This window comes from Bombina bombina, chromosome 1, assembly GCF_027579735.1.
Source record: "Bombina bombina isolate aBomBom1 chromosome 1, aBomBom1.pri, whole genome shotgun sequence".
In the NCBI taxonomy this organism is placed as follows: domain Eukaryota; kingdom Metazoa; phylum Chordata; class Amphibia; order Anura; family Bombinatoridae; genus Bombina; species Bombina bombina.
In genome coordinates, this window is record NC_069499.1 from 863,052,920 (window position 1) to 863,063,683 (window position 10,764).

Here is a 10,764-nt window from a genome sequence, read left to right on the forward strand (position 1 = left end):
TGCCCTTTCAGATCTACGTTCTCTCATCCTTCTATCAATAGTGATACATAAGGTCATGAGATTCTCCAAATCCACAGGAACTGCACCACGGGCTAATTCATCTTTTAATGTTTCAGAAAGACCTGTTCTGAACTGATTTCTGAGAGCAGGTTCATTCCATTGGGTGTCTGGTGCCCATCTTTTAAAGTCCGTGATATATTCTTCTACTGCTCTTTTACCTTGTTGTAGGCTCCTAAGGGCAGTCTCAGCAGTATTCTGCTTATGATGGTCTTCATATAATAGAGACATGGCAGAGAAAAAGGCATCTAAGGAGTCTAATATGGGGTCATTGTTCTCATAGAAGGCGTTTGCCCAGGATTTAGCCTCTCCTCTTAGGTATGAAATGACCGTTAGAACTTTGACCCGATCAGATGTATAGGTTCGGGGTTTTAAAGAAAAGTACAGAGTGCAGGAGTTTTTAAATTCTCTAAACTGAGTCCTGTCACCAAAGAATTTTTCAGGTGGGGATACAATTGGTTCAGGTGTTAATTCAATAGGAGCAGGTTTATTAGATAAGTGTTCATTAATGAACTTCCTAATGTGATCATTTTCAATTTTAATTTCTCTGAGGCCTTATAGCATATGGTCCATGCTTTGTGCAAGGGAACCCACACGGTTTGTAAGTTCAGTGATATCCATGCTGTAGGATATATATAGGCTTGGTAATATGTTATGTGTAAGTATATTATATCCTTAACTGCAGGACCACTCAGTCTCACACCAAACCTTTAGGTTCATTAGATGTAATCAGGAACCTAGTTTTTGCTCATAGATCTGAGGGTCACTGCTGCATGGATGCAGAGTGAAAGAAATAAGATTAAAAGGTATATTATCCCGATTGCAATACCAGGTTGCAATATGCAGATAATTACAGAGATAGCAGATAAATAGAAAGAATTAGATAAGGACAAGATTAAGAATGAGTAGGTAAATGTCAGCCTCAAGAAACACAGGTTGCAACCAGGAGGTGTTTCTTTAATATAGTAAGCAGGAGAGCTCTATAACAGTTAATGATGTTTTTTAGGCAACAGGCAGTCCTTAGTTAGTCTATAACGTTGTTAGTATTCATATAAACAGCAGACAGTCTTTTCACAGACAATAGTATGATTATTTGATAATGCACATAGAATAGTTAAGCACAGTTCATCAAGCTGAATCGTTAGATGTTACAGGCAATCAGATAGTAAACGGTAGCGGCATTTGCATAAGCGTCACACTTTAAAACAAGCAGGATAGTCCTTCAAAGTAGTAAGTGAATTAAGGTATAATACGTTACCAACTTCAGAGAGTAAGGAATAGTAACGGTTACCGCAGCTTCAAGGTGAGTTGCTGTTAAGCACAGGAGTTGTTTGTTAGCACCCAGAGTGAGAGAGGATCCGGAGACTTGCGATGACGTCAGACGCCGATTCACAGCTTCAATGTAGAAGCCGGAAGAAACTGAATTAACAAGTAAGAGATACTTTAGAGATTCCGGACAAAACAGAGAGACCTGGTATATGACGATCCAAAGTTGGAAAGCACACAGCAGCTGTAGTTGTTAGGAGTAAATTCCTTGGTTAGGAATATCAGCAAGGTGTCTTCGTTGTTGCTCAGCATATAGCTAAGTGAGTACAAATTACCAAGCATAGGTAGACAGGAGGAGGGGCCTTAAATAGGGATGTCAATACCTGAACACCCTGATTTAAAGGGACAGGAACATAACAAACGTTTCGAGTCAACACAGACCCTTAGTCATGCTATGGATTATGGGAAATCACCTTCTTATATAGCATCTGTATGTTAATTGACCTTAATTGCTAGAACCATTCTTAGTTTCCATTTTGGATTTTTTTTGTCCCCTAACAGGTCAGAATATTCAGCAGTACTCCTTATACAAAACCATAGTTTTTTTTATATATAATTGCTATATAACTTAGCTATATTATATATCTAGTGAACTTAACCCCAAGACTATACATCTGCAAGAGTAGTTTTTAAAAAAATTACAAAATTACAAAAATCCAATTAATTAAAAACAACATTATAAAAACAGGTGAAGATCATAGTCTTTGTTTAGACCATTCGGACTGAGGGTTTTTAGATGCTGTATCCACCATACCTCCCTTTTTTTCAAAAGTAACTCTCTGTTACCCCCTATCCTTTGCTTAGGTATGTGGTCAATTATTTGGAATCTTAACTGACTGACAGAGTGTCCTGCATTTAAAAAATGGGATGATACAGGGAGTGTCATATCCTTACATCTGATGGAAGATTTATGGGCACTAATCCTGTCTTTGATAGGGTTAATGGTCTCACCCACATAGCCCCACCCACATGGACACTTAAGTATGCATACCACATGATCTGTGTTACATGTATAGAGACCTTTAATTTCACGTTTTTTATTATCGTTTATCTGAGCTATGTATTTCCCTCTAATCATAGAGTGGCACTGCGCACAGTTAAGGCAGGGGCATGATCCTTTATTGGCTGGAGTGAGATAATTTATGGTTTCTTTTTTATTTATAAGGATAAATATGTTGAAATATATGCTGAAATAACAAAGAAAGAAAGGTGCTGGACTTACCTGCTGCAAGTTACGTGCACCTGAGGATAATATGGAGGTAACAGATGAAGACATGGATGTTTTCTCATATTCGGACATAGATGCTTCAAGAATCACAGCTCTGGCAAGAGGTCCAAGGGACTTTCTAAAAGGTGCATCAAACACCAATATCGTTAGAAACTGGGAAAAGGCAAGGAAAAAACTACTGTCATATGAATTGCATAGTGTCACTTTGGCTGAATATTTTCGGGTGAGACGAATTCCAAGAGGCCTAAGAATAAAACTAAGACCTACAATAATGACTAACAATGACAAATACAAGAAGAGATTCAAATGCATTTTAAATAAATGCCCATTCGACATTATTGTATGGACGGTTGAATCCCTCCAGGAAGAAATTGAGACATAAAAAGTTACTGTGTCCGAAAGTGAAAACAAAATAAACACTCACTTTACTGCAGATGAATTGGCCAAAACAAAGAAGGAGATTGATAAAATCCTGGACGATTACCAGAAAGAGTTAAAGGACATCAAGAGGCAGAAATTCAGCCGGGACGACGAGGACTACAAAGCAAATCACTTGTAACGCTGGACCAATGAGGGAGAAGCCTATGACGTCGGAAGGAGGCGACCAGGAAGAGGACGCGGCGCATGGCGAGGAGCAAGACACACAATGGAGAAAATCACAACAGCGAATAGCGACTCATCCTCATCAGAGGATTTTTTGTACATGGGGACAGACGCCGATACCGGAGGGGAGGATGGAAGCACAAGTGCCAGAGACACTTACCACCGACAATCCAACAGGTTAAGGAACAGGCGTTTTCCAAGGGGCCGCAAGAAATAAATGGGACTTCTCATCCATTACTGCAAACTATAGAAAGTGAAGATGATGGTAACGTACAAATTACAACACCAGTTTCTATAGACTTTGCATTACCTATTGACACTAGCCATCATAATATGTCAGCTTTGAAGGAAAATGTAACAGAGACATTAGTTATTAATATCTCTAAATATGAACTGACCAAAGATGAATTAAGTGTTCTTAATAAAGGGCTATCATTTTGTCCCACAATATATGCAAACCAATTCACCCTTGAAAAAGATCTATATCGTTTCTTTAGAAATTTGAGGTTGAAAGCACATTTTGGTAATCTACTTGAAACTGGTATTTGTAATAGACCTAATAATACACTGGATGAGAGAGGGATATTTGATACTCAGCCTTTAGGATTGAGAAACAAGTCTAGGTTTGTACCCAGTACGTCTAACTCGGGGTAGAAACATATATAACATTTATTCAAGCTGATATTAATAAATTGCATACAACATCAAAATGTGGAATGAGTACAAATATTACTACAGCAGAACCTAAGGCCCTGAAAGATCTGTCTAATAACGATTTAATTGAGAATAAGAATTCCGACAAGGGTGGAGCTGTAGTAGTGCTACTGCTAGATAGAGAGTACTACATACAGGAAATCTTAGCCAAACTATCAGATGGTGGAGTATACTTAATGGAAGATCAGGACCCACTACCTGACATCCAAAAAGAGATAGCTGCAGTAGTTAATAAAGCCCAGGCCAACAAAGTTATTACCAAAGACCTAGCTACATTTTTAGTAAAGAAAGATCCGATTACACCTGTATTTTACACTACCCCTAAAATTCACAAAAATTTGAAAGAGCCACCAGGTAGACCCATAGTGGCTAGTACTGAATCCATCTTTGCTAATATTGCTATCTTCCTTGACAAGATTCTTAATCCCATAGCTGCAAGCCAGAAATCCTTTTTAAAGGATACAGGGGATTTTTTGACTAAAATAGATAAAGTGGCAGTTAGTGAAAATGATATACTATTCTCACTTGATATAGTGAGTCTATACACATCAATCCCACATGAGTCAGGAGTTCAATCTGTATTAGACCTCATTAAGAAAGATCAGGGGTATACTAATATGCAATGTGATTTCATAGAACTGATGCTCAATATTATCTTACATCTTAACTATTTTCTATTTCAAGATTCTTACTACATACAGAAGAAGGGTACGGCCATGGGCTCCAATGTAGTCCCCTCATACGCCAACATATTCGTAAGCCAATTTGAAAACAGATATGCTTATTCAAATAGTAACTATCAAGGAAATTGTAAAGTATGGCTACGGTAAATAGATGATATATTTGGCGTATGGGGGGGCTCATTGGAGACCTTAGAAAATTTTGTAAATGAGCTCAACAATAGCATTAGTAGTTTACAGTTTACTGTTAGTCACTCACAGGTAAAAGTGAGTTACCTTGACACTCTAGTATATAAAAAAGATGGACTTCTAGTAACAGATTTATATTGTAAACCAACAGACCGTAATACACTACTTCATTTTGAGAGCTATCACCCAGATAGGGTGTTTAATGCTATTCCTGAGAGCCAGTGTTTCAGAACTATGCATAATGTAAAGGAGAAGGATCTACAGGAAGTAAGATTAAAGCAAATGGGTAAAAAATTCATAGATAGAGGCTACCCACAAACTATCATAACTACTTGTGAACAAATAGTTAAATCTAAAATCAGTGAGACACAGAGTATCCAACAAGATCTAATAGATACTACACATTCCAACAAAAATCAGAGCGACAAAAAACAACTCATCTTTTCCTCAGTATATAACCAATTTAGCAATGAAATTTCAAAAATCATCAAAAAACATTGGTATATATTGAGCAAAACTAACCCACAGATTGAGGAATTTTGTAAGCCACCCATTAACTCCTATAAAAGGGTCAAAAATATTAGAGACCTAGTGGTGAAATCATATGTGGGAACAAATAAAAAAGAAACCATAAATTATCTCACTACAGCCAATAAAGTATCAAACTCCTGCCTTAATTGTGTGCTGTGTAACTCTATGATTAGAGGGAAATACATAGCTCAGATAAACAATAATAAAAAACGTGAAATTAAATGTCTCTATACATGTAACACAGATCATGTGGTATACATCCTTAAGTGTCCATGTGGGCGGGGCTATGTGGGTGAGACCATTAACCCCATCAAAGACAGGATTAGTGCCCATAAATCTTCCATCAGATGTAAGGATATGACACTCCCTGTATCATCCCATTTTTTAAATGCAGGACACTCTGTCAGTCAGCTAAGATTCCAAATAATTGACCACATACCTAAGCAAATGAGAGGGGGTAACAGAGAGTTACTTTTGAAAAAAAGGGACGTATGGTGGATACAGCATCTAAAAACCCTCAGTCCGAATGGTCTAAACAAAGACTATGATCTTCACCTGTTTTTATAATGTTGTTTTTAATTAATTGGATTTTTGTAATTTTGTAATTTTTTTAAAAACTACTCTTGCAGATGTATAGTCTTGGGGTTAAGTTCACTAGATATATAATATAGCTAAGTTATATAGCAATTATATATAAAAAAAACTATGGTTTTGTATAAGGATTACTGTTGAATATTCTGACCTGTTAGGGAACAAAAAATCCAAAATGGAAACTAAGAATGGTTCTAGCAATTAAGGTCAATTAACATACAGGTTCTATATAAGAATGTGATTTCCCATAATCCATAGCATGACTAAGGGTCTGTGTTGACTCGAAACGTTGCTGTTTTTATTTTGTTTGTTACCTCAATAAAGCATGGATACTTTTACTAAAAAGTGCTGACGCTACCCATTTGTTTCAATATATGTATATGTGAGGCTGGCAGACCTCACTAAGCGTACGTGCACTAGTCAAGAAAGGATAAATATGTTGAAATATATGCTGAAATAACAAAGAAAGAAAGGTGCTGGACTTACCTATTGGAGTTGTATATATATACAGTGGGGAAAAAAAGTATTTAGTCAGCCACCAATTGTGCAAGTTCTCCCACTTAAGAAGATGAGAGAGGCCTGTAATTTTCATCATAGGTATACCTCAACTATGAGAGACAAAATGTGGAAACAAATCCAGACAATCACATTGTCCGATTTGGAAAGAATTTATTTGCATATTATGGTGGAAAATAAGTATTTGGTCACCTACAAACAAGCAAGATTTCTGGCTCTCACATAACTGTATCTTCTTCTTTAAGAGGCTCCTCTGTCCTCCACTCATTACCTGTATTAATGGCACCTGTTTGAACTTGTTATCAGTATAAAAGACACCTGTCCACAACCTCAAACAGTCACACTCCAAACTCCACTATGGTGAAGACCAAAGAGCTATCGAAGGACACCAGAAACAAAATTGTAGACCTGCACCAGGCTGGGAAGACTGAATCTGCAATAGGCAAGCAGCTTGGTGTGAAGAAATCAACTGTGGGAGCAATAATTAGAAAATGAAAGAAACACAAGACCACTGATAATCTTCCTCGATCTGGGGCTCCACGCAAGATCTCACCCCGTGGGGTCAAAATGATCACAAGAACGGTGAGCAAACATCCCAGAACCACACGGGGGGACCTAGTGAATGACCTGCAGAGAGCTGGACCAACGTAACAAAGACTACCATCAGTAACACACTACGCTGCCAGGGACTCAGATCCTGCAGTGCCAGACGTGTCCCCCTGCTTAAGCCAGTACATGTCCAGGCCGGTCTGACGTATGCTAGAGAGCATTTGGATGATCCAGAAGCGGATTGAGAGAATGTTATATGGTCAGATGAAACCAAAGTAGAACTGTTTGGTAGAAACACAACTTGTCGTGTTTGGAGGAGAGAGAACACCATACCTACTATGAAGCATGGGGGTGGCAACGTCATGCTTTGGGGCTGTTTCTCTGCCAAGGGAACAGGACGACTGATCCGTGTACATGAAGGAATGAATGGGGCCATGTATCGTGAGATTTTGAGTGCAAACCTTCTTCCATCAGCAAGGGCATTGAAGATGAAATGTGGCTGGGTCTTTCAGCATGACAATGATCCCAAACACACCACCCGGGCAATGAAGGAGTGGCTTTGTAAGAAGCATTTCAAGGTCCTGGAGTGGCCTAGCCAGTCTCCAGATCTCAACCCCATAGAAAACCTTTGGAGGGAGTTGAAAGTCCGTGTTGCCCAGCGACAGCCCCAAAACATCACTGCTCTAGAGGAGATCTGCATGCAGGAATGGGCCAACATACCAGCAACAGTGTGTGACAACCTTGTGAAGACTTACAAAAAACTTTGACCTCTGTCATTGCCAACAAAGGATATACAACAAAGTATTGAGATGAACTTTTGATATTGACCAAATACTTATTTTCCACCATAATAAGCAAATAAATTATTTCCAAATCAGACAATGTGATTGTCTGGATTTGTTTCCACATTTTGTCTCTCATAGTTGAGGTATACCTATGATGAAAATTACAGGCCTCTCTCATCTTCTTAAGTGGAAGAACTTGCACAATTTGTGGCTGACTAAATACTTTTTCCCCCACTGTGTATATATATATATATATATATAGTATTGGAAGAAAAGAAAAACGAGGAACTGCAGGCTCTGTTTTCCAAAGTGGTTAGTTTAATGAACAGTTTAGTGAGATACACAGTCACAGTGTGCAGGGCTGGATATATATAATAGTATAAAGCTTGTGAGATTCTACAGCATTTAAGGGACACTAAACCAAAAATTGTCTTTCATTATTCAGGTAGAGAATACGATTTTAAACCAAATTACAATTTATTTCTATTATCTAATTTGCTTAATTCTTCAGATATCCTTTGTTGAAGAAATAGCATGCACATGGATGAGCCAATCACATGAGGCGTGTGCCCCACCAATCAGCAGCTACTGAGCCTATCAAGATATGTTTTTCAACAAAATATATCAAGGGAATGAAGCAAATTAGATAATAGAAGTTAATTAGAAAGCTGTTTAAAATTGCAAGTTCTTTCTAAAACATGAAATAAAAAAAATTGGGTTTCATGTCCCTTTAACATAAGAGTGTCACTAAACCCTCAACATTGACACTTTAGCCCAATAATGCATCTGAATGTGATTATTATTACTAGGACTACAGGATATATTATGTACATGTTCATTTTAATACAGATGAACGGGCACTGTGTTAATATGAATACAGGTGGAAACAGCATGAAGCACAGCGTGAATTATTCAACAGGTCCACTGAGAAACCTCTTCTACCTTTCTTGTATGTTTTATTAGATTTTGATAACAGGCATATGTCATAAAGGAACATTAAGGGGGTTATATTACAAGGCTGTGTTATTACAATCATGTGTATTACTAAATAGCTGAACATTGTCACAATTCATTGAATCAGAACTTTTGGTTATTAGAAATTCCAAGTGGTTCAGTTACTTAGGGTATTTCAAACATCTGCTAATTTGACAAGTAACTGCCAAATTTTGTTAATTTCTGTGTGAGTGAAGTAATTCTATGTCATTCATTTTTTTTTAGTTATGTGTTAAGCTAGGAGGGAAGGAAACGTCAACAGTCATTTACAAATAACCTGGGTTGGTGTTGTAAAACTCCATCAAAATAAATGATCTTGCACAAAGATTCACAAGTTCCATGAGCCAATGAGTCAGGGCTCCTTACTTAATATACTAATCTACTTAAATGCAACTATGTATGTACATGTGTCTATGTATATGTGTGTTTGTTTGTGGTTCTATACGAAAGTGGGTGTGTGCTCATGAGTGTATGTATATGTATTTGTCTATGTGTGAGTGTATAGGTAGTACGTGTTTTATTGTGTATGTATATGTGTGTGTTTATGTATGTGGGGGGCGTGTGCGTGAATATATACAGTATATATTTGTCTATGTGTGTGTATGTATATGTGTGTTATATTTGTATGTATGTATGTGTGTGTGTGTGTCTATGACTATGAGTGTGTCTATGAGTGTGTGTGTGTTTCCATATGTGTATCCATACAGTATTCTATATGCAATGCACATTCTTACATAGGTTACATTAAGGCTAAAGAAAAAGAGGGAAAAAGACAATTAGAGATTACTCTAACAGAAAAGTAAATTTAAATAGCAAGTTTAATGCAGTTTAGGAAATCATTTTTCAAGTCACTGAAATGCAATAATTGAGAAAATATAGAGCACCAGTGGTCATTAGGGATGGGAAAAGTTGGAATTCTTCCCAACTGAGGACATCAAATTATTTCAAGACTTTATAACGTAAACAGAAATAAATCAAAATACAATTTAAGAATTTGTGCATCGCTTACCTTAAGTAAATTAGAGACAAATGTAGCTAAAGATTATAAGATAATTATCAATAAATATCAGAGATAAAATCAAAGGCTTCAACTATTTTATCTTTACTTTTATACATACAGAGAGATAAGCCCTCTATCAGGAATGAAAAACAGCTTAAAGGGACACTGAACCCAAATTCTTTTTTTCGTGATTCAGATAAAGCATGACATTTTAAGCAACTTTCTAATTTACTCCTATTATAATTTTTTCTTCATTCTCTTGGTATCTTTATTTGAAATGCAAGACTGTAAGTTTAGATGACGGCCCATTTTTGGTGAACAACCTGGGTTGTTCTTGCTGATTGGTGGATAAATTTATCCACCAATAAAAAAGTGCTGTCCAGATTTCTAAACCAAAAAAAAAAAAGTTTAGATGCCTTTTTTCAAATAAAAATAGCAAGAGAATGTAGAACAATTAATAATAAGAGTAAATTAGAAAGTTGCTTAAAATTACATGCACTATCTGAATCACAAAAGAAAAAATTTGGATTCAGTGTCCCTTTAATAACTTCTTAGCTTGCTCTATGGTGATTTACCACCTGGGTGCAGATTTTTTTAGCCCAATAATGCTTTTCAAAGAGAAGAACTTTGCTGAAGTATATCAGTTTGATCCCACTTAACAAAGTCAGTCTAGTTCTTTTGCGCTCTCTCTCTCCCCCCTCTCTTTTGCACGCTCTCTCTCCCCCTCTCTTTTGCGCTCTCTCTCTCCCCCATCTATTTTGAGCTCTCTCCCCCATCTCTTTTGCGCTCTCTCTCTCCCCTCTCTTTTGAACTCTCTCTCCCCCTCTCTTTTATGCTCTCTCATGCCCCTCTCTTTTGCGCTCTCTCCCCCCCTCTCTTTTGCTCTCTCTCTCCCCCTCTCTTTTGGGCTCTATCTCCCCCACTCTCTTTTGCGCTCTTCCCCCTCTCTTTTGCGCTCTTCCTCCTCTCTTTTGCACTCTCTCCCCCCTCTTTTGCACTCTC